Source organism: Bombina bombina, chromosome 10, assembly GCF_027579735.1.
Source record: "Bombina bombina isolate aBomBom1 chromosome 10, aBomBom1.pri, whole genome shotgun sequence".
Lineage (NCBI taxonomy): Eukaryota > Metazoa > Chordata > Amphibia > Anura > Bombinatoridae > Bombina > Bombina bombina.
Window position 1 is genome coordinate 159,372,538 of NC_069508.1, and position 26,329 is coordinate 159,398,866.

Below are 26,329 nucleotides of genomic sequence, written 5' to 3' on the forward strand. Positions count from 1 at the left end.
TTGGGCAGAGTTTGCTCGTAATAGTGCTATTAATGCTTCCTCCAAGTTATCCCCGTTCATGGCAAATTATGGGTTTCAACCATCCTTGTTGCCCGATTCATTCATGTCTCAGGGTATTCCGGCTTTGGAGGAGCATCTCCGATAACTCCGTTCCACGTGGGTGCAGATTCAGGATTGCCTTCATCGTTCTATGCAGCGCCAAAAGTTCCAGGCTGATCGTAGGCGTCTGCCCGCGCCTTCCTACCAGGTTGGTGAGAGAGTTTGGCTGTCCTCCCGCAACTTGAACCTTCGTGTGCCTTACAATAAACTGGCTCCCCGTTATGTTGGTCCTTTTCGAATACTCCGACGGGTTAATCCTGTGGCCTACGCTCTTGACCTTCCTCCTGCAGTGCACATCTCCAATGTTTTTCATGTCTCCCTCTTGAAACCATTGGTTTCTAATTGGTTTACCACTGTGTTGCCTCGTCCCCGCCCTATCTTTGTTGACAGCAATGAGGAGTATGAGGTCAGCAGCATTATTGACTCTCGTATGTCCAGGGGCTGCGTACAGTATTTGGTTCACTGGAGGGGCTACAGTCTGGAGGAGCCTTCATGGGTTCCCTCCTCTGATGTTCATGCTCCCGCCCTCCTCCGTGCCTTCCATGCTTATTTCCCCAATAAGCCTTTTGTCCTCCCACGGGGGAGGGGTCGTTGAGGGGAGGGTACTGTCAGGGTTTTTTCCCTGATCTGTTTGCCATGTGCTGCTGGCAGCCATTTTACTCACCCCTCTTCCTGACTCTGGTGCATACTGTGTGATGCTGCTCATTTCCTGCACTTCCTTTTATGGCCAGACTGGTGTACATCATCCGTGTGAGACAGGATGCAGTCTCAGAATTGTGATGTCATCACATTATTTAAAGGGCCTCTGTTCAGTATGCTTTGCCCTTGTGTTGTCTCAGACCTGTTTGTGAGAGCTCCTGTGTATTACCTGGCTGTCTGACGTCCCTCCTGGTTCCTGATCCCTGGCTTGTTCCTGACTCTGCTGTTCTCCTTGTTCCGGTTTCCGGCTCATCTGACTATTCGCTTTGGCTCCTGACTCGGCTCGTCTGACTACCAGTTCTGGTTTTGATTCCTGGCTTGTTATTTGACTTGTGGACTTTTTATTATCTTTTGCTATTAATAAAGGTGTGATTATATTTGCACTTCTTGTCTCAGTCTGATTCCTGGCACCCTGACACTAAGGCACTGGCTCCTACTGAGCATGGGCAAAAGTTCACAGTCTGTACATATAGGAGTCTGTAATTGGCTGATGGCTTTCACATGGTACAGGGGGCCGGCATATTGAAATACATTTTTTAATTTGTAAGAAAAAAAATCTGCTGTTCAGAGTAAGTACTATTGTGTTGTATTTTATTGTGAATTTGTTGATTATGTTATTCTACTGTATTTAACGGTCATTTAAATCGATCACATTATGTTTTGTCCTCTTTGTTTCACAATTATACTAAACAGCAGATTAAGTGATGTCAGGTTTTTTATTTGATGTAAAACAAACTCTACAGAAGAGTGAACAAAATATCAACAGAAGATTATAGCAAATACACATCCATACAAATAAATAATTTAGTGTGTGGTAGGTAGTCATACACTTCCCTGCTATTTCTGGTTTGTAACACAATTTAGTAATATTAGAATTTAATCCATGAACCTGTCCTCTTGCCCTTTTGAAATCTCATCTCACATAACTTGCCCCTATGTGCTTATTGTACACCTAGCATTGCAATTAAACCTCTGCTCTCTGAAATGACAGCATTTCCTATGGAATGAACATTTCATTAACATTTTTATTTTATTCACGCTCAGAGTGCTGTTTGCAGGATGTGATTTAAAATAGCTGAGAGCATCCACTCTGCTCCTGTAAAGTAATTATTTTACTTTAGTTTTAATAGGATCATTGAGCAAAGAGAAAATTGAAACTTTTAACCAGCATTTTTCCTTGGTGAGTTTCCGTTGTGATTGTGGTATATGGGCTTTTAAGCTGAGATCTGACATATACTTTATTATTAAATATCACAGCCAAGCTGGGGAGCATCCTGCAGTTCATATCACAGCTCAACGAGGTCAAGTAAGAGTTGTACTTTCATTTAAATAGAGAAAATTAGCTTAGGTGGATGAAAATCACCATGGAAACACATCCATGAGTAATGCTCAGCAATGACAATCATTTATAAAAATGTTGCAGATTAGTGGTAAATTTATGGAAATTTCTCCTAGTAGAGAAGGTGAAACTAATAGGATAGACAGCATTACATACAAATGACTGAAAATAACAAATAGCTATAAAGATGCCCCCACATCAAAAGCATTTTATGAGATCAATATAGCCATCCCAAGTCATATCTTTGGAATTATATAAGCTCAATAAGGACACCTCAAGACATCACAGCCTGGCATTATGAGAGATAAACATGAGTACCTCAAGTCATTACATCTGGGCATTGTGTGAGCTAAACATGAGTACCTCAAGTCATTACATCTGGGCATTATGTGAGCTAAACATGAGTGCATCAAGTCATTACATCTGGGCACTGTTGGGAACTAAACATGAGTACCTCAAATCATTACATCTGGGCATTGTGTGAGCTAAACATGAGTACCTCAAGTCATTACATCTGGGCATTGTGTGAGCTAACCATGAGTACCTCAAGTCATTACATCTGGGCATAATGTGAGCTAAACATGAGTACCTCAAGTCATTACATCTGGGCATAATGTGAGCTAAACATGAGTACCTCAAGTCATTACATCTGGGCATAATGTGAGCTAAACATGAGTACCTCAAGTCATTACATCTGGGCATAATGTGAGCTAAACATGAGTACCTCAAGTCATTACATCTGGGCATAATGTGAGCTAAACATGAGTACCTCAAGTCATTACATCTGGGCATAATGTGAGCTAAACATGAGTACCTCAAGTCATTACATCTGGGCATAATGTGAGCTAAACATGAGTACCTCAAGTCATTGCATCTGGGCATAATGTGAGCTAAACATGAGTACCTCAAGTCATTACATCTGGGCATAATGTGAGCTAAACATGAGTACCTCAAGTCATTACATCTGGGCATTGTGTGAGCTAAACATGAGTACCTCAAGTCATTACATCTGGGCATAATGTGAGCTAAACATGAGTACCTCAAGTCATTACATCTGGGCATAATGTGAGCTAAACATGAGTACCTCAAGTCATTACATCTGGGCATTGTGTGAGCTAAACATGAGTACCTCAAGTCATTACATCTGGGCACTGTTGGGAACTAAACATGAGTACCTCAAGTCATTACATCTGGGCATAATGTGAGCTAAACATGAGTACCTCAAGTCATTACATCTGGGCATAATGTGAGCTAAACATGAGTACCTCAAGTCATTACATCTGGGCATAATGTGAGCTAAACATGAGTACCTCAAGTCATTACATCTGGGCATAATGTGAGCTAAACATGAGTACCTCAAGTCATTACATCTGGGCATTGTGTGAGCTAAACATGAGTACCTCAAGTCATTGCATCTGGGCATAATGTGAGCTAAACATGAGTACCTCAAGTCATTACATCTGGGCATAATGTGAGCTAAACATGAGTACCTCAAGTCATTACATCTGGGCATAATGTGAGCTAAACATGAGTACCTCAAGTCATTACATCTGGGCATAATGTGAGCTAAACATGAGTACCTCAAGTCATTACATCTGGGCATTGTGTGAGCTAAACATGAGAACCTCAAGTCATTACATCTGGGCATAATGTGAGCTAAACATGAGTACCTCAAGTCATTACATCTGGGCATAATGTGAGCTAAACATGAGTACCTCAAGTCATTACATCTGGGCATTGTGTGAGCTAAACATGAGTACCTCAAGTCATTACATCTGGGCATAATGTGAGCTAAACATGAGTACCTCAAGTCATTGCATCTGGGCATAATGTGAGCTAAACATGAGTACCTCAAGTCATTACATCTGGGCATAATGTGAGCTAAACATGAGTACCTCAAGTCATTACATCTGGGCATTGTGTGAGCTAAACATGAGTACCTCAAGTCATTACATCTGGGCATAATGTGAGCTAAACATGAGTACCTCAAGTCATTACATCTGGGCATAATGTGAGCTAAACATGAGTACCTCAAGTCATTACATCTGGGCATTGTGTGAGCTAAACATGAGTACCTCAAGTCATTACATCTGGGCACTGTTGGGAACTAAACATGAGTACCTCAAGTCATTACATCTGGGCATAATGTGAGCTAAACATGAGTACCTCAAGTCATTACATCTGGGCATAATGTGAGCTAAACATGAGTACCTCAAGTCATTACATCTGGGCATAATGTGAGCTAAACATGAGTACCTCAAGTCATTACATCTGGGCATAATGTGAGCTAAACATGAGTACCTCAAGTCATTACATCTGGGCATTGTGTGAGCTAAACATGAGTACCTCAAGTCATTGCATCTGGGCATAATGTGAGCTAAACATGAGTACCTCAAGTCATTACATCTGGGCATAATGTGAGCTAAACATGAGTACCTCAAGTCATTACATCTGGGCATAATGTGAGCTAAACATGAGTACCTCAAGTCATTACATCTGGGCATAATGTGAGCTAAACATGAGTACCTCAAGTCATTACATCTGGGCATTGTGTGAGCTAAACATGAGAACCTCAAGTCATTACATCTGGGCATTGTAATGACAAGACAGCACATCACTAGAACTGGGTAAGCTCAGTACAATTTTTCTTCGTGTTCTAGCTATCTTTTGTTAAAAAAGAAGGCATCTAAGCTAAGGAGCCAGCAATTTTTTGGTTCAGAACCATGGAGAGCACTTGTTTATTGGTGCTGTCCAATCAGCAAGGAGAACCCAGGTTGTTCACCAAAAATGGGCCGGCACCTAAACTTACATTCTTGCTTTTCAAATAAACATACCTGTTCTGTCTATTGTATGCTTATTATGTTCATGTTGATGACATCTGGTGGTTTCATGTTGCAATTACAGCTTGGTTCCTCTCAAGAATAAAACAGGAAGTGTTAATAAAGTTTGTTAATAAAAAGTCTTACTTTCAGTTTCTCAGCAGCCATCTTAGCTTCAAGAAGCATGGAAATCAGCTCTTAACATTTGCCTCTAAATATACATATGCCTGTAAGTTATTTGTTGTTTGCTAAGAGTTCATTGTACATTTGAATTGCATTTCTATTTGCTGTAAGGATTAAATGTAAGCTCTCTGTGTTAGAAACATGTATTATTGTATGTATTGCAAGCACCACGTGTAAATACATATTGTAATTTCAACTTTTCTTATTGTATTGCAGTTTTACAAAATAACTATTCAGAAGTAAAATCAGTTTGGAATAAATACAAAGCTATTTCTGTCTGGTTTGTTAACTAGCTGTCTAGCTATCTGTAGTGAGGACAGTACAGTAAAAAGGCATGCTATATCAAGGCAAGATACAAGGGCTGAATTTTAAAGTAAAAAGGCAGGCTATATCAGGGGAAGATACAGAGCTGCATTGTAAAGTAAAAAGGCAGGCTATATCAAGGGAAGATATAGGAGCTGCATTGAAAAATGAGAAGCAATAACAAGCAAGATACAAAGGCTGCATTTTAAAGTAAAAAGCAGTAAATAACAAGCAAACATACAAGACCTGTAATTTAAAGTGAAAGGCAGTAAAAATAATTTGTACAAGAACTGCATTTAAAATATTGCACTACTTTAACCTGATCACTATGAACCAAGATAAGAGTTTTGATATGACGCAGCAAACTTTAGAGACCAGATCCTATGCCTCTGGCTCTAAATATTCCATGCGCTCCAGCAGATCATCAGTCAGTTCTGCAGGACTCAGAGCCCGTGCAAAAGCGCAAGCAGCCCAGGCACAAATTTCTTATGCTGAAAAAGAAGCAGACATGATAAAGCAGAAAGCAGCACTAGAAGCAGAGGCAGCTAGGCGTGAAGCTGAAACAGCGCAACGCAAGGCAGAGTTAGAAGCTAATATGCATGTGCTAAAGATTCAAAGGGCAGCAGTTGCAGCATCTGCAGAAGCAGCAGTCTATGAAGCAGCAGCTGAACTAGAAGAGGAACCACTTCAAGATTTTGCAGAAATAACTACCCATGATTCAGTACAAAGGACTCGTGAGTATGTACAGAACCATGCTCTAGACCAAGATAAAACAGAGCATGCTCCTATCCAACATATGTCTAGCATAATGCCACAGTTTCCTGACTCAACATATTTACAGTCTACTCCAAGTATTCCTGACTTGCACCCTCCTTCCCAGACTGACACTGCAAATGTCTCTACACCAAGAGTGCACTTTCAAGAAAGCAGAGGTTACGCTGATCCACAATATCCATCACATTACATGGACTCTCACATATCCCCTCTCAGAAATAGTACATTAGGAACTTCAGAGACTACTGACCTAGCAAAGCACCTGATTCGTCGAGAGTTAGTGAGTACAGGGCTACTAACATTTGATGATCAACCAGAGAACTACTGGGCATGGAAGGCATCATTCCAAGGTTTCACCAGAGATCTTAATCTTACAGCCAGAGAAGAGCTAGATCTTTTGACTAAGTGGCTTGGTCCAGAGTCATCTCAACAGGCTAAGAGAATCAGGTCAGTGCATGTTCATAACTCAATTGATGGAGTTAAAATGGTATGGCAGAGACTAGAAGAATGTTATGGCAGCCCTGAAGCTATTGAGAATGCACTGTTAAATAAGCTAGAAAACTTCCCCAAAATCTCAAACAAAGACAACATAAAGTTAAGAGAACTTGGTGACATGTTGATGGAGGTGAATGCAGCTAAGACAGGAGGCTTTTTGCCAGGACTGGCATACCTAGACACAGCTCGTGGCATCAAACCAATTATTGAAAAACTGCCATATAGCCTGCAAGAAAAGTGGATTTTTCAAGGTTCCAAGTACAAAGAAGACCATCATGTGTCCTTTCCACCATTCAGTTTCTTCACCAGATTTATTGTCAACCAAGCAAAGACCAGAAATGATCCAAGCTTCATATTCTCAACATGCAGCAACCAATTTCCAGTAAATACAGAGAAGTCAGGAACAAGGTACAGCAACAGACCAACGGTGTCAGTAAGAAAGACAGAAGTGTCAGCTACTAATGCAACTCCACAAGTGAACAGCCCTGCAAGGAAATCCATGGAATCAGACAGTCCATGTCCAATTCATAATAAACCACACCCACTGTCAAAGTGTTGTGGGTTCAGAAGCAAGCACATTAATGAACGTAAAGCTTACCTGAAGGAGAATTCTATCTGCTTTAGATGTTGTGCATCCACCAGACACATTGCCAAAGACTGCAGAAATAACATAAGATGCAGAGAATGCAACAGTGACCAACATACTTCAGCTTTGCATCCAGGTCCAGCTCCCTGGGCAGTAGAGACTCCTTTACCTAAGGGAGAGCAAGGCGGGGAGCAAGAGGAAGCTACTCCACCCACTGTCGTATCCAAGTGTACAGAGGTATGCGGGAAAGGGACAAGGCCCAGATCATGTTCCAAGATTTGTTTAGTGACTGTAAATCCCTCTAACAAACCTGACTGTTCTGTAAAAATGTATGCAGTGTTAGATGATCAAAGTAACCGTTCTTTAGCCAAATCAGAGTTTTTTGATGTGTTTAACATTAGTGGTGAAACATTTTCCTACACTCTAAGAACATGCTCAGGCATTACAGAGAAAACAGGGCGTAGGGTATCCAACTTCACTGTTCAGTCTATTGATGGGAAAACACACAATACCTGATGACAGGTCAGAAATTCCAACACCTGAGATTACACAGCATTTCCCTCATCTGAAATCCTTAACAGACAAGATCCCAGCACTTGACCCTAATGCACAAATACTTCTCTTGTTAGGAAGAGACATTCTGAAGGTGCACAAAGTATGTGAGCAGATTAATGGGCCTCACAACAGTCCTTATGCACAACATTTAGACTTAGGTTGGGTCATAGTTGGGGAAGTATGCTTAGGAGGAGCTCATAGACCAGCAGATGTGAACTCTTTCAAGACAAATGTGCTGCCTAGTGGGCGCACTTCTCTGCTCAGCCCATGCACTAGCTATATACAGGTAAAAGAGACTTTTAATGCTTGTAAACAACAGTCATACACCCCCTCATTGTGTTATTTAGGAACTGCAACTCACAATGTGGGCAGTTTAGATGATAATGTGTTTGTTACTACTCCAAACGATGACAAACCTGCTATGTCTATTCTCGATGGTATGTTCCTTGATGTAGTTGAAAAAGAGATGTTTATTGATGAAGCAAATTACTGGGTAGCACCCCTACCATTTTGCTCACCTCGTCTTAGACTACCAAACAACATAGAGCAAGCCCAGAAAAGACTCCTTGCTCTACATCGTTCCTTTGTGAAAAAACCTGAAATGAAGGAACATTTTGTTAACTTTATGCAACAGACCAATGTGACTGGGATTCCCCACTCTTACCAGATAGAGAAGCTCAATGGAGAGCATGGACAAAAGACCTGATCCATCTTGAAGATCTCAGTATTCCCAGACCCTATGTGCCAGTGTCGCTATCGTCCACAGTAAGAAAGGAGGTATGTGTTTTTTCTGATGCTTCTACTGTAGCGATAGCAGCTGTGGCATATCTCAGAGTCATAGATAGTAGCGGTCAATGTCATGTAGGCTTTATTATGGGAAAATCTAAACTAGCTCCAAGACCAGCCCATACAGTGCCACGTCTAGAATTATGTGCAGCTGTTTTGTCAGTTGAGCTAGCTGAACTTATTACTGAAGAAATGGACATTGAACTTTATGCAGTTAAATATTACACTGATAGCAAAATTGTGTTAGGTTATATTCACAATACTTGTAGGAGATTTCATGTATATGTCTCAAACAGAATAATTCGTATTAGAAAATCTACTAATCCAGATCAGTGGCATTATATTAACACCAGTCAGAATCCAGCAGATCATGGTACTAGACCAATTCAGGCAGCTCACCTAAAACATACCAACTGGTTCTCAGGCCCAGATTTCTTACATCAGGCAGATTCAGGTGATCAATCTGAAGCTGAAGTATTTGACCTCATTGAACCAGATTCTGACAGTGAGATCAGACCTGAAGTGACAGCTTTAAAAACTGGAGTGTATGAACGCCAGCTAGACTCACATAGATTTCTCAGATTCTCAAAGTGGAAGTCCCCTGTGAGAGGTATAGCAATACTTATTCACATTGCCAAGTCATTTTCTAGCAGCACTCAAAAGGAGTCATGTACAGGCTGGCATTGCAGCAAAGGGTTATGCCATTCATTAGATTTCTTGCAAGCTGAAAAAGTGACTATCAAATGTATCCCAACATGGAAATATAGAAAATGGAAAGAGAAACAAAACGTTCAAGAAGGAGATCTTGTATTGTTGAAAGACTCTCAAGTAAAGCGCTATGGATGGACAATGAGTCTTATTGTAAAAGCCATTCCTAGTGGTGATAGTAGAGGTCAAAATCATTAAAAAAGAGACTGCTAAAGTATACCTCAGACCTGTGTCAGATTTGATTGTTCTTTTTCAAAGTAAAAAGTTATCTGGTTGAATTTAATAATTTATAGATCATGTAATAGTGGTATATTTTTATACCAGACGGGGAGTGTTCTGTCTATTGTATGCTTATTATGTTCATGTTGATGACATCTGGTGGTTTCATGTTGCAATTACAGCTTGGTTCCTCTCAAGAATAAAACAGGAAGTGTTAATAAAGTTTGTTAATAAAAAGTCTTACTTTCAGTTTCTCAGCAGCCATCTTAGCTTCAAGAAGCATGGAAATCAGCTCTTAACATTTGCCTCTAAATATACATATGCCTGTAAGTTATTTGTTGTTTGCTAAGAGTTCATTGTACATTTGAATTGCATTGCTATTTGCTGTAAGGATTAAATGTAAGCTCTCTGTGTTAGAAACATGTATTATTGTATGTATTGCAAGCACCACGTGTAACTACATATTGTAATTTCAACTTTTCTTATTGTATTGCAGTTTTACAAAATAACTATTCAGAAGTAAAATCAGTTTGGAATAAACACAAAGCTATTTCTGTCTGGTTTGTTAACTAGCTGTCTAGCTATCAGTAGTGAGGACAGTACAATACCAATAGAATGAAGAATATTTGATAATAGGAGTTAATTAGAAAGTTGCTTAAAGGGACACTGAACCCAAAAAAAATATTTTGTGATTCAGATAGAGCATGGGATTTTAAGCAACTTTCTAATTTACTCCTATTATCAAATTTTCTTTATTCTCTTGGTATCTTTATTTGAAATGCAAGAAAGAATTTACTCAAGCACATTTAAATTCTAACCTTTCTATCCCTTTAAAAATGTGTTAATAAGTATACACATCAACACATACCACATGGATATAAAAATAAAATAAAATAAAAATAAAATAAATAAATCCAAGCCAAATTAGCTAAATAAAAATGTGTTAGGAGAAATTAGGGGAAAAGTGTAGGGCATTTAAGGGGCTCCTGGAGACCGCAAAGCATGGTCGGAGGGAGCTGTGACCTGGGAGGAAGAGGCCCTTATGGGAGGTAGGAGGGATTAGAGGTGGAACCTTAAGGGAGGTGTTAAAAGGACATGCAGAGCGGGAAAACCAGCAGACTGTTTATTACACTAGTGAAGAAAACATCCTCTGTGGTTCTCCCGCCCTGCATGAATATGTCGGCGGTGGAGGAACTGCTTGGTCGGCTGAGGGAGGCGGCGGCTGAAAAAGGACCTACCTGGTTGGAGTCACAGGTCCGGTCGCTCCTGGGGGCCTCTGTGCCCGTTCCGGAGGCGGGCGTTGTTCCCCAGCGGAAGAAGTCGTCGAGGCCTTCGAGGCCTCCTGCAAGGCTCAGTCCGGAGGTGAGAGGAAGGCCATCCGGTGGTCGAAAGTCGGGATCCAGCTCCAGTAAGAAGATAGCGGTCGCGGCTGCGGCTGGGAGCGCATCATCTTCTGCTAGGCCCCGAGCGATGACGTCATCGGCGGTGAGGAGCGGCGGAGAACCGGAGCGGCAGGTGATGGCTGAGACGGCCTTGCAGAGTGGACAAGGTGATATTCAGGTGGTATACGGCCAGGATTTGCCTGTTAGCAGGGGCCTGGTGGCGGGGAGTGAGGCGGATATTGCTGGGCCTAGCGGTCCTCTTTGTTCTTTTGGGGGGGTTGTTAACAGCGATAGTGAGGGCAAAGTGAGTTTGGCGCTGCATTTGGGTCCAGGTGGGGGAGTGGGGGGGTCCTATTGTCGTTGCTCAGGGTGGGTCTGAAGGTCCCAGTGGGTCCCAGTGGTGTAAAAAGGGGCAGGTTGTTGAGGTCAGGCATCAGGAGTTGCTAGTTGATTGTGAGTATGGCTCAGAGGAGGAGATGGAAGATTTTGAGCTAGATTCTGGGGCTGTAGGGCTGTTCCTTAATTCTTCAGATGAGGAGTGTGTCCCCCCTTCCCCTGGTGCTAGTGGTAAAGCTGTTAGTCGTTTTGGGGGGGGGCTAAAATTGTGTCTCCTTATGTATGTTGCTCCCCTAGGGCTACCTGTGATTCAGGGAAGGGTGGCAATGTTGATGTGGGTGTCTCATGTGTCAGTTTTTCTTTTCCAGAGGCGACTGTGGCGGCGCAACGGCCTGGCCCGCGGCCTGGCCCGTCCGCTGCGGCGAACATCACTGACGGCCTGGAGGAGGATTTCTTCGGCCTGCACGGCTCCTGGACCGATTCAATACGGATAGAGCCTGATGATGGCGGACAAGGAGTTGCCTTGCAAGCTGCTGGTGGTGAGGTGAGGGGTAGGGGAAGGGGGGAGGAGAGACCTCAGGTACAGAGTGGAGCCAGATCGGGTATGGCAACCACTCGATGGGACGGGGGGGGGAATAGACGGCCAGTTAGGTTGCTGGGCCAGGCAGGAATTTCTGGGGGGGGGAACTAGACGATGGCCAGGGGCTGACGCCCCCTGGTCGGGGGGTGAAGGAGGCGGAGCACCGAAGAGGGGTAGGGAGGGGGCCTACGGCCAGGAGGGCCAGTTTGCATCAGGTGAGACAAGGGTATAGGGGTTTTCCTCCACTGAATATGATTTCACATGCTGTTGTTTTACAGGATCCGCCACGGCAGCCGGACCTACATTCACGGACGGCAGCCACACTACAGGAAGATACACAGCACAGAACGGAGCCGCGCAGTAGCGGGTCCCAAATTTCGACAGGAGAACCAGCGCAGAGAGTGCAGTCGGCAGAGGCTTCAACAGGTGAGACAGGTTTGGCAAGGGTGGGGGGAATGTTACATTAAATGCTAATGACTCTGTGACTGGAAGGGTGGTTGCTGGTTTGAGGGATTTGCTTTTGCAACTGGAGGGGTCTGTACCTGCTAATGATTTGTCTGTGGTCAGGGTGTGGGTTCCGGATCCGAGTTCGTCGGGTGCTCCGGCGCTAGGGAGACTGGAAGTGGGAGCGGGTGTTCCCGCGGGTGTCGGTGGCATTGCTCCGGTGGTGTCTCAGGGTCCTGGGTCGTCGGTAGTTTCAGTTGGTTCGCAGAAGCCGGCGGATGGGCCGGAAATGAAAGTGGCAGACAAGGCGATGTCCGTTCTTGTCTTTGCTCCATTGGTCCCCTAGGGATGCATCTGACCTCGGAGGTCAAGGAAAAAATATGTAAACGTGAGTTTATTGAATTGTTTTCCCTCCTTCCGCTTGAGCAATCCTTTGAGATCCCGGAGGATTCAAAAAAGGATTTGGCCAAGAAGGAAGATGAGGAACGGAAAAAACGATATAGGAAATTACCAAAAACATTCACAAATTGGTTCCAAGCCTTTGTGATCTATGCAAGCGTTTTTTTCGGGTAGATTCCCAGAGCAAGGTGGTTCTTTCTTCTGCTACCTGGATGAGATCTCGGCCGCTCAGAGAACATACGGGGGTATGGCCTGGTGGTCCTATGATGAACAGTTTCGGCAGTGGCTTTCTGTTAAACCAGAGATGAAGTGGGACGACCGGGACATGGGCTTGTGGTTGAAAATTATGACACCTTTAAGAGCCTCCCAGTCCTTTCGGTCGGGGGCCGGTGTCTCCTCCTCTGGAGGGTCCCCGGCATCAGTTAGGAAGGGATGCTGTTTTGCATTTAACGAGAAACAGTGCAAGTGGGGTTCCGCTTGTAAATTTAAGCACGAGTGCTCAGGGTGTGGGGGATCCCATTCCTATGCGAAGTGTTTCCGGAAGGGTAGATCAGGGGGAGCAGGTGATTCGGCTGACAAAGGGGTCGACCCCGGTGAGGCTAGGCGCGATGGAGCCTTGGCTCGTCCTGTACGCTAGGCGTCAGGGCTGTATGGAGCGAGCGGCCTTGCTGTACCATGGTTTTCAGTTTGGCTTTGTTATTCCATCGCAGGGGGGCAGCCGAGTATTTAGAGGTAATTTGAAGTTGGCTCGCTTGTGGCCGGGGGTGGTCATTGATAAATTGAAGAAAGAGGTGTCGTTGGGGCGCATGGCAGGTCCTTTTGGTTTCCCGCCTATCCCGGATTTGAGAATCTCTCCGCTAGGGGTGGTTCCTAAGAGGGAGCCTGGGAAATTTAGGCTTATTCATCATTTATCGTTCCCAAAAGGGGAATCGGTAAATGATGGTATTCCTCAAGAATTGTCTTCGGTTAAATATGCCTCTTTTGACCAAGCTGTGGACTTGGTGAGAAGAGCGGGTCCTTCGGCATTGCTTGCTAAAATTGACATCGAGTCGGCGTTCAGGTTGTTGCCTGTGCACCCGACTTCGCACCGTTTGCTGGGATGTTGTGTGGAGGGCTCATACTATGTGGACTTATGTTTGCCCATGGGCTGCTCCATATCTTGTTCCTTTTTTGAACATTTCAGTACTTTCCTGGAGTGGTTCGTAGCCAAGAGGGCGGGTTTGTCGTCTTTGGTACATTACCTGGACGATTTTTTGTTTGTGGGACCGGCTGGCTCCCCGGCTTGTAAGAGGCTAAAGGATGTTTGTTGTCAGGTAGCGTTGGAATTTGGTGTTCCGATTGCGCAAGAAAAATCGGAAGGGCCGGTGTCGGCCCTTGATTTTCTGGGCATTACTATTAACTCTGTGAGAATGGAGTGCAGACTGCCATGCGCTAAGGTGGCGGATTTGCTGGAGGTTATTGACCGTTGTTTGTTGGTTAAGAAGATCACGTTGCGGGAGCTCCAGTCGTTGGTAGGCAAGTTCAATTTCGCATGCAGAATTATCCCGATAGGGAGGGTTTTTTGCAGACGATTGTCGCTAGCGACGGCCGGAGTGGCTAAGCCTCACCATTTCGTTCGGTTGTCTATGGAGATGAAGGATGACTTACGGGTTTGGAGGCGTTTTTTGGTGGGTTTTAACGGTTCCGCTTTATTTCAGGCACCTAGGTTGTCTAATGAGGAGTTGGGGTTGGTGACTGATGCAGCCGGTGGTTGCGGTTTTGGTGCGTATTTTTCTGGTCATTGGTGTGCGGATAGGTGGCCGGCTGATTGGTTTTCATTAGGCCTGGTAAAAAATTTGGTATTTTTGGAACTTTTCCCCATTGTTGTCTCCTTGTTTGTTTGGGAAGCTGAATTGTGTAACCGGTCTGTTGTGTTTTCAACGGACAATATGGGGGTGGTTTATGCTTTGAACACGTTGACTTCTTCCTCCTTGCCTGTTCTGCGTTTGTTACGGCTGTTGGTGCTGAAATGTTTGAGAATGAACGTGTGCATTAAGGCTAAACATATTCCGGGGGTTTATAATTCTATAGCCGACTCCCTTTCTCGTTTTCAGTTTCAACGATTTCGGGAGTTGGCCCCCCGGGCAGACGTGACTGGTTGTCCGTGCCCGGTTTACCTGTGGAGGCTTGGGGCTGAGGATTGTCTAGACTGGTGAAGGCTTCATTGGCTCCAGGTACTTGGGCTTCCTATGCTAGAGTATGGAGGGACTAGGAGTTCAGGTTAAGGGCAAGTGGTGTTTGTGAAAAGGGCATTGAGCTTACAGGTTTTCTGTTGGACTGGATGAGGGAATGGGAATCTCAAAATTTGTCGGCTTTGGCGATGGATAAGCGGTTATCTGCTTTGTCTTTTCGCTTTAAGCTTTTGGGTGTTCAGGATGTGACAAGAGTCTTTTGGGTTCGACAAGTCCTAAAGGGTTTGAAGAGGCGTTCGGTGGGCCCCTCCCCTGATAGGAGGAGACCAATCACCTTTTTGTTGTTAAAGAAGTTGTATGGGATTTTGGAGGTTGTTTGTTCGTCGGTTTTTGAAACTTGCTTGTTTAGAGCGGCTTATGTTTTGGCTTTTTTCGGGGCCTTCCGGATATCGGAATTGGTCAGCAAAAATTTGACTTCTATGGGGGGTTTGGGAATTTCGGATGTGATTCTTTATGAAGCCAGAGTGGAGATATTTTTGAGGAGGAGCAAGACGGACCAGCTGGGGAAGGGTAGGACGGTGGTCCTATTTCCTAGTGGGTCAGAGGTTTGTCCGTGCCAGTGTTTGCGGTTGTACTTGGGTAGTCGGCCTGTGATTGGGGGGTCGTTGTTGGTCCACCTGGATGGGAGACCTTTGTCGCAATTTCAGTTTCGGGCGGTCCTCAAAAAAGCTTTGGGTTATTTGGGCCTGAATTCGGCTGATTTCGGGTCCCATTCGTTTCGTATTGGAGCGGCAACGGAAGCTTCCATGGGGGGGCTTTCGGAGGCTGAGGTTAAAGGCATTGGTAGGTGGGGTTTGAAGCGTTTTCATCTGTATGTCCGCCCTGAGTTGGGCCTTTGAGGGGTATTTGTGTGGTTTTCATTTGTTTTCTGTGTTTCAGGTGTGGAACGTTTGTGGTTGATCGGCCACTCATTTATTTATTGGGCCCGGAGGGCGGCTTCGGTGAAAGCGGATGGTTTACAGTTGGGTATTCCTAAGTCCCGGTGTGAAGTGAAATGGTTCGGTGTAAGGGGACTTAAATGGGACGGATTGTTGCCTTTGGTGTTGGATTATAGCAGGCGTTTTCAGCCTCCTACTGTTTTGCTGATCCACGCTGGGGGGAATGATCTTGGTTGTTTACCACAGAGGGATTTGGTGAGAAACATGAAGAGGGACATTGGTAGGCTGAAGGTGCTGTTTCCCTCGATCACTCTTATATGGTCTGACATTTTGCAGCGTTTGGTGTGGAGGTCAGCTTGGGACCCTGTTCGGTTGTATAAGAGTAGACGTAAAGTTAACAAGATCATGGGGGCTTTTGTTCGGAGGCTAGGTGGTACGGTAGTACACCATTCAGACTTAGCTGAGGTTGGTGAGGGTGAGTTCTACATGCCTGACGGCGTTCACTTGAATGATTTTGGTCTGCGGCTATTTATCCTCAACTTTAAAGAGGCCCTATGTGCGGTTGGTGGTTTGGCGGGACTGGGCTGAGGTGTCAGGCCAGTCGGTGGCGGGGGTGCTAGCCCTTAAGTTACAGAATATTATGGCCAATTGTCAAGTGTGGTGGTATGTTGAATTCCCATGGTGGGATTTTAAGATGGGGTTTTCTAAGGGCAAGGGGTTCCTTAGAAAACTTAGATGGATGATCATTTACGGGCCCAACCACTGGCACGGTTGGGTCCAATTAGCACCGCTGGGTTGTTTTTGATGTGTAAAATGTTTACAGTTATTTGCACTTTATTAAGTTATTAAAGTTTTACAAAGTTATTTATTTTGAATAAACGGCTGCGGCCAATTTATACCATTAGCTAAGTCTGTGGTCTGTTATTTATGTGGGTGTTAAAAGATTGGGTTTGGGTGTTGGTTGTTAAAGGGCCGGAGCTTGACGACATAAAAGGTCAAGGGGCTCCTGGAGACCGCAAAGCATGGTCGGAGGGAGCTGTGACCTGGGAGGAAGAGGCCCTTATGGGAGGTAGGAGGGATTAGAGGTGGAACCTTAAGGGAGGTGTTAAAAGGGCATGCAGAGCAGGAAAACCAGCAGACTGTTTATTACACTAGTGAAGAAAACATCCCCCTCCCGCCCGTCCCCATTTTAATCTTGTGAGGAGCGTGTTTTTTGTTTCTGTTATTCTAGGTTTTGTCGCAGTTGGAAGGCGGGGGTGCTAGCCCTTAAGTTACAGAATATTATGGCCAATTGTCAAGTGTGGTGGTATGTTGAATTCCCATGGGGGGATTTTAAGATGGGGTTTTCTAAGGGCAAGGGGTTCCTTAGAAAACTTAGATGGATGATCATTTACGGGCCCAACCACTGGCACGGTTGGGTCCAATTAAAGGAGCTACGGCCATAGTAAGAGTTGAAGAAAAAGGAAGGACTAGCACCGCTGGGTTGTCTTTGATGTGTAAAATGTTTACAGTTATTTGCACTTTATTAAGTTATTAAAGTTTTACAAAGTTATTTATTTTGAATAAACGGCTGCGGCCAATTTATACCATTAGCTAAGTCTGTGGTCTGTTATTTATGTGGGTGTTAAAAGATTGGGTTTGGGTGTTGGTTGTTAAAGGGCCGGAGCTTGACGACATAAAAGGTCAAATTATTCAGAGAAAATAGTACACACTCAACATTCCAAATGTATAAGGAATGTAACAAAGCACGCAAAAAAGCAATCACATTAGCCAAAAGTGGAAATTAAAGATTAATTGCAAATGGATTATAAATCAAGTATATAGACTGCAAACATTTTAGAGGAAAAGTATAGGTACATTAGATTGTTAGAAGGGTAGCATGATTATACTTCAGTATACACAAGAGAGGAACCAATGGGAGAGAGATTGAAACAAACAAGAATTAGAACATACAAGCCCATACCATTAACTGGGTTATCTCTAGAGGATATCAGGAGAAAAACTGGATTATATTAAAGGGACAGTAATGTCATAATTAAACATTCATGATTTAGACAGAGCATACAATTTAAAAAGCTTTCCAATTTACTTATATTATTTAATTTGCTTCCTAATGTTGTTATCCTTTGCTGAATGTTTTATCTAGGTAAGCTCGGGAGCAGCAACAAATAACATAGGTTCTAGCTGTTAATTGGTGGCTGCATATATATATATATAACAATTATCATTGGCTCACCCATGTGTTCAGTTAGAAATCAGTAGTGCATTGCTGCCGTTTCAATAAATGATACCAAGAGAATGAAACAAATTTGATGATAGAAATAAACTGGAAAGTTGTTTAAAATTGTATCTTCTACCTAAACCATGAAAGAAAAATGTTTGGTTTCGTGTCCCTTTAAGTAAAATTAAGCTCCAGGTCTAGATGGAATACACCTAAAGGTTTTAAGGGCACTGTTATAGCCAAACCTCTATTCTTATTTTTTCAAGACCCATTATCCTCAGGCATATAACCCTAGGACTGGCGTAAAGCTGATGTGGTGCCACTTTTTAAAAAGGGAAGCAGGACTGATCCAGGAAGCTATAGACCAGTTAGTCTGACATCAATAGTGGTGAAGATACTTGAAGGTATTGTAAGGGAGTATATTCGTATAAACAAGATTATGAGTTCAAATCAGCATAGTTTTATATGAAATAGATTATGTCAAACTAATCTAATTAGAATCTATGAGGAAGTAAGTAAAATATAGATAAAGGGGAATCAGTTGATGTGATATACTTAGATTTTGCAAAGGGGTTTTTATAGACAATGCAGGGCAGTGGCTTCTAAGGCTAATAAGATTATACACCGAGATTACGAGTTTGGCGTTAGCCTTAAAAAGCAGCGTTGCGAGGTCCCAATGCTGCTTTTTACCTAACGCTGGTATTACGAGTCTGACAGGTACAGGCTCACCGCTCACTTTTCTTCTGCGGCTCGAGGCTACCGCAAATCCCCTTACGTAAATTGCATATCCTATCTTTTCAATGGGACTTGCATAACGTCGGTATTACTAGTCTTGGAAGAAGTGAGCGGTAGACCCTCTCCTGTCAAGACTTCGACCGCATTTAAAAGTCAGTAGTTAAGAGTTTTATGGGCTAACGCCGGAACATAAAACTCTTAACTAAAGTGCTACAATGTACACTAACACCCATAAACTACCTATTAACCCCTAAACCGAAGCCCCCCACATCGCAAACACTAAAATAAAACATTTTAACCCCTAATCTGCCGACCTGACATCGCCGCCACCTACATTATACCTATGAACCCCTAATCTGCTGCCCCTAACATCGCCGACACCTACATTATATTTATTAACCCCTAATCTGCCGCCCCCAACGTCGCCGCCACCTACCTACAATTATTAACCCCTAATCTGCCGACCGGACATCGCCGCCATTTTAATAAATGTATTAACCCCTAATAGTTACATTGTAGCTAGTTTAGGATTTATATTTATTTTACAGGCAACTTTGTATTTATTTTAACTAGGTACAATAGTTATTAAATAGTTATTAACTATTTAATAACTAGCTAGCTAAAATAAGTACAAAATTACCTGTAAAATAAATCCTAACCTGAGTTACAATTACACCTAACACTACACTATCATTAAATTAATTACCTAAACTACCTACAATTAATTCCAAATAAATTCAATAAACTAAATTACGAAAAAAAAACACTAAATTACAGAAAATAAAAAAATAATTACAAGAATTTTAAACTAATTACACCTAATCTAATCCCCCTAATAAAATAAAAAAGCCCCCCAAAATAATAAAAATTTCCCTACCCTATACTAAATTACAAATAGCCCTTAAAAGGGCCTTTTGCGGGGCATTGCCCCAAAGTAATCAGATCTTTTACCTGTAAAAGAAAAATACAATACCCCCCAACATTAAAACCCACCACCCCTACTCTAAAACCCACCAATCCCCCCTTAAAAAAACCTAACACTAACCCCCTGAAGATCACCCTACCTTGAGCCGTCTTCACCCAGCCAGGCACAAGTGGTCCTCCATACGGCAGAAGTCTTCATCTGATCGGGGCAGAAGAGGTCCTCCAGACGGCAGAAGGCTTCATCCAAGCGGCATATTTTATCTTCATCCTTCCGAAGCGGAGCGGAGCCATCTTCAATCCAGCCGACGCGGAGTCATCCTCTTCAAACGACCTCCTAACGAAGAATGAAGGTTCCTTTAAATGACGTCATCCAAGATGGCGTCCCTTGAATTCCGATTGGCTTATAGGATTCTATCAGCCAATCAGAATTAAGGTAGGAAAAATCCTATTGGCTGATGCAATGAGCCAATAGGATTGAACTGGCATTCTATTGGCTGTTCCAATCAGCCAATAGAATTTGAGCTCAATCCTATTGGCTGATTGCAATAGGATTTTTCCTACCTTAATTCCGATTGGCTGATGGAATCCTATCAGCCAATTGGAATTCGTTTGAAGAGGATGGCTCCGCGTCGGCTGGATTGAGGATGGCTCCGCTCCGGAAGGATGAAGATAGAAGATGCCGCTTGGATGAAGCCTTCTGCCATCTGGAGGACCTCTTCTGCCCCGATCAGATGAAGACTTCTGCCGTATGGAGGACCACTTGTGCCCGGCTGGGTGAAGACGGCTCAAGGTAGGGTGATCTTCAGGGGGTTAGTGTTAGGTTTTTTTAAGGGGGGATTGGGTGGGTTTTAGAGTAGCAGTGTGTGGGTGGTGGGTTTTAATGTTGGGGGGTATTGTATTTTTCTTTTACAGGTAAAAGAGCTGATTACTTTGGGGCAATGCCCCGCAAAAGGCCCTTTTAAGGGCTATTTGTAATTTAGTATAGGGTAGCGAAATTTTATTATTTTGGGGGGCTTTTTTATTTTATTAGGGGGATTAGATTAGGTGGAATTAGTTTAAAATTCTTGTAATTCTTTTTTTTTTCCTGTAATTTAGTGGGGGGTTTTTTTCGTAATGTAGTTTATTTAATTTAATTGTAATTAATTGTAGGTAGTTTAGGTAATTAGTTTAATTATAGTGTAGTGTTAGGTGTAATTGTAACTTGGGTTAGGGTTTATTTTACAGGTACTTTTGTACTTATTTTAGCTAGGTAGTTATTAAATAGTTAATAACTATTTAATAACTATTCTACCTAGTTAAAATAAATAAATACAAAGTTGCCTGTAAAATAAATATAAATCCTAAGCTAGCTACAATTTAACTATTAGTTATATTGTAGCTAGCTTAGGGTTTATTTTACAGGTAAGTATATAGTTTTAAATAGGATTAATTTATTTAATTATGGTAAATTTATTTAGTTTAATTTAAATTATATTTAAATTGGGGGGTTAGACTTAGGTTTAGACTTAGGTTTAGGGGTTAATAAATTTAATATAGTGGCGGCGACGTTGGGGTCAGAAGATTAGGGGTTAATAAATGTAGGTAGGTGTCGGCGATGTTAGGGACGGCAGATTAGGGGTTAATAAAATGTAACTAATGTTTGCGAGGCGGGAGTGCGGCGGTTTAAGTGTTTCCGATGTGGGGGGGGGGCTCGGTTTAGGGGTTAATAGGTAGTTTATGGGTGTTAGTGTACTTTTAGCACTTTAGTTAAGAGCTTTATGTTCCGGCGTTAGCCCATAAAACTCTTAACTACTGACTTTTAAATGCGGTAGGAGTCTTGCCAGGAGAGGGTCTACCGCTCACTTTTTTAGGCGATCGTAATACCGGCATTAGGAAAATCCCATTAGAAAGATAGGATACGCAATTGACGTAAGGGGATTTGCGGTATGCTAAAATCGCGGAAAAAGGTGAGCGGTAGACCCTTTTCTCCCTTTCCTGCCTGACTCAAAATACCAGCGGGCGTTAAAAAGCAGCGTTGGGACCCCTCAACGCTGCTTTTTAAGGCTAACGCAAGACTCGTAATCTAGTTGATTGTTATTCTTCACTCTAAAATGTGTTGTGCTTTAGAAACTGAAAAACTATATAAAATAACTTACATAAAATGTGTAACAAATCTAAGGATGTAAAACTTACATGGAATATTCTGTAAATGATTATTATCATTATTGTGTATTTGTTAATTTAAATGGACATTATTCGGGTAACATTTGGAAATTCCATCTATAGAATACATGGTTCACAGTCCATCTGACCTCATTATCGACTAAATAACGACCACAAAATAGACACAGCAAGTTCTTCCGCCAAAGGCACTTGATAAGTAATCATCACCCACAGATCAATTGTTAACACATATGAACCAAGAATTTGTGCATGTTCAGGACAGAAAAACAAGATTGGTGACAATAGATATGCTAGATATATTATGATCAGTATGTAAATGTAAGCTCATAAATAAAAGACATCTCCAATGTGCTGACAGTTACAAAATCAGTATAGATATCATTACCAGTCTGGATGATGATATAATGTCCAAAAGAACCTCAGAGTCCTTCTTTCTTAATTCTACCAATGACCTGGTTTATAATAACCAATTAAAGGGATATGAAATCCAAAATTGTTCTTTCATGATCCCGATAGAGCATGTGATTTTAAACAACTTTCTTCTAATTTACTTCTATTATGAATTTTTCTTTGTTCTTTTGGTATCTTTTGTTAAAAAGCAGGGATGTAAGCTTAGGAGCCGGCCTATTTCTGAAACACTATTTGGCAGCAGTTTTGCAAGAATGCAAGAGCAATAGATGGCAGCAATATCTCCTGCCATGTAGTGCTCCAGATGCCTACCTAAGTATCTTTTCAACACAGAATATCATGGGAACTAAGCAAATTTGATAAAAGAAATCAATTGGAAATGTTTTTTTAAATGGTATGTTCCGTTTAAATTACAAAAAGAAAATTTTGGGGTTTCATATCCATTTAAGTATGTGTCCAACAAAAGAAGCTAAATTACATGACCAACAGAAGAAGCTAAATTACTTGTCCAACAGAAGAGGCTAACTTACATGTCCAAAAAAAGAAGCTAATGTACGTGACCAACAGAAGAGGTTAAATTACATGTCCAACAGAAGAGGCTTAATTACATGTCCAACAGAAGAAGCTAAATTACTGGTCCAACAGAAGAGGCTAAATTACTGGTCCAACAGAAGAGGCTAAATTACATGTCCAACAGAAGAGGCTAAGTTACATGTCCAACAAAATAAGATAAATTGCGTGTCCAACAGAAGAGGCTAAATTACATGCCCAACAGAAGAGGTTAAGTTACATGTCCAACAAAATAAGCTAAATTACATGCCCAACAGAAGAGGCTAAATTACATGTCCAACAAAAAATGCTAAATTACATGCCCAACAGAATAGGCTAAGTTACATGTCCAACAAAATAAGCTAAATTGCGTGTCCAAAAGAAGAGGCTAAATTACTTTTCCAACAGAAGAGGCTAAATGACTTGTCCGACAGAAGAGGTTAAATTACACGTCCAACAAAAGAGGCTAAATTACATGTCCAACCAACTGAAGAGGCTAAATTTCATGTCCAACAAAAGAAGCTAAATTACGTGTCCAACAGAAGAAGCTAAATTACATGTCCAACAGAAGAAGCTAAATTACATGTCCAACAGAAGACGCAAAATTACGTGACCAAGAGAAGAGGCTAAATTACTTGTCAGACAGGAGAGGCTAAATTGCTTGTCCAACAGAAGAAGCTAAATTACATGACCAACAGAAGAGGCTAAATTACATGTCCAACATAAGAAGCTAAATTACGTGTCCAACAGAAAAGGCTAAATTACTTGTCCAACATAAGGGGCTAAATTACATGTCCAACAGAAGAGGCTAAATTACTTGTCCAACAGAAGAGGCTAAAATATTTGTCCAACAGAAGAGGCAAAATTACGTGTCCAACAAAAGAGGCTAAAATATGTGACCAACAGTAGAGACTAAATTACATGTCCAACATAAGAAGCTAAATTATGTATCCAACAGAATAGGCTAAATTAGCGTCCAAGAGAAGAGGCTAAATTATGTATCCAACAGAAGAGGCTAAATTAGTGTCCAAGAGAAGAGGCTCAATTATGTGTCCAACAGAAGAGGCTAAATTATGTGTCCAACACTAGAGACTAAATTACTTGTCCAACAGTAGAGGCTAAATGATGTGACCAGCAGAAGAGGCTGAATTACTAACCTATAAAGCTTTCAACAATTTCACACAGCTTTATTTTCTCACTTATCTCTAAGTACTCCCTATTAAATCCAAGTTGTCTCAAATACTGCTAATACTCTCTGGCTCTATCAGACTGTCTCCCATGTTGCATGGCTTCAAGCACTCTTCGAACCCCTTTACTTTTATAACCTATCCTCTGATTGTTCCTCTTCATCCTAATCAACAAAACCAATCTTGCACTGCCTTGGCTCACTGATGCATCTACACATGACAAGTAACCCTCCTTTCAACCTACAAATTGTAAGCTCTTCAGAGCAGACTCATCCTCTTGTATGTGGTCTGTCTTGTCTGTTTTATGTCCCTGTATTTCTTTTATTTCTGAAAATCAGAGTTTTTTATTTTATATTCACAGACACTTGTGAGGTTATCAAGGGGCTTTTTTTGTAAAGACAACATTGTGTTAAAAATTCATTAAATATTTCTTCACCGGTTGTTTCCAGCATCTTGTTAGTGGGCGTTTCTAGCCATTAACATGTATAGCAGATGATATCTTGCAAATCAGAACTGCTAGCAACGCAAAGAAACAATTATTACAACAGCTATGCTTAGGAAGCACTTTTGCAAAACAGTTTATGTAATTGAAACTATAAAATATTAATTTGTTTGTTTTGTTATAGTGAAGTCATCTCGCTGGGTAGAACGAGTGGCGTTTCCAGTGGTTGGCTGTAGATGTTCTGGGGCGCTCTAGAAGTGCGGTCAGAATTTTTTAGCTACCCCTCGGCCCAGCATGTGGGATTTATAGTTTATTTTCATGTGAAGTATGTAACCTCACGGTTGTGTTTCACCATTTCAAACCTGATAAAGTTTGTCCATTTTTATTTTTTACTTTTATTTTTCTTTAACTGTGTTCAAGTTATCTTTTTGATAGATCTGAGCATGAACTATTTTATATAGGGAGATTTTTTTTATTTAAATTAATTTGTTCTGTAAGAGATAGGAGTTTCTGTAACACCAGGATTCTTCCAGGTAGAATTTGTACAGCTCCAAAGTGTAGAGTTCCAAAAAAGATGCAGATCCATTGATTATAATGGAGCAAGATGTTGCGCAAGTGTTTCCACAGGATTTTTGTTTACAAACAGCTTTTTTTAATCTAGCCAGTTATCTACCCCTACTCACGTACCCAGAGCAACCAAAATTAGTGGCACTTATTCTATATATTATAATAATAATGTCTGAAGAGCCTCATTGTGGCAATAAGTTGTATTTAAAAACAATGTATTTTCAGTCTATAGGCAGATTTATCAATGTCTGTCCGACATGATACGCTATAACGTATCATGTCGACAGACATCGGTGAATGCCGACAGTATACGCTGTCAGCATTTAACATTGCACAAGCAGTTCTGGTGAACTGCTTGTGCAATGCTGCCCCCTGCAGATTCGTGGCCAATCGGCCGCTTGCAGGGGGTGTCAATCAACCCAATCGTATAGGATCGGGCGGATTGATGTCCGCAGCTTCAGAGGCAGCGGACCAGTTAAGGAGCAGACCGCTGCTTCATACCCACTGTTTCCGGCGAGCCTGAAGGTTCGCACGGAAATAGGGCCATCAGGGGTCATTCAGCCCTTGATAATTCGGCCTCTATATATTCAGATAATACTCTGGTGCCTTTGACTTATGTACTAAACATTTTTACTTCTACAACACATGGCATTGGGGAAATTAAAATATGACTATTAATTTGTATGAACATACAATGAAGATAATAAAAAAAGTGTGTTACATTTAAATGTTTTGAACACTGCATTTTTAAGTCCATTTGAATTCTTTCTGAAGATAAGTACAAAGTTTTCTGCAGATTGAATAGTTATGTAGCTTTTTGTCGTCTGGGTTACAATCTTCTCTCAATGACAAATTATATTTTTCAGTAGGTTTCCGCTTGTTCAGAAAAACCTTCTAATGTTTCACCTCTTCTTCTGACACTCTGTAGTGGTGACCTTTTTGGCTGTTACAAGAATGTGGTCACACTGGAGCGCCAATTACTTCATCTCTTGCTGAAAAGAGAAATACGCTCTTATGCTTTTTGAAGTCAGAACTATTTTCTGATACAAGCCCTGCTAGTTGAACTATTCCTTTTGCCGAGGCAGGGATTGTTTTTCCGCTCTGTGAAATAGAAAAGATTAAAGATTGTCACATCATTTTTTTTGTAACGTTTGAGAGTGTTAACTCACTCAGTACTGTAACCAGTTGCTGGACCCTTATCTACTGCTTATATCTAACAACTAAAGAACCACCAGACCACACACCACTGCATCTTGTTTTAGCATAATATATTATTACCCTTGCATAAAAACCAAGCGCGGCACAGCTTTTTAAATAG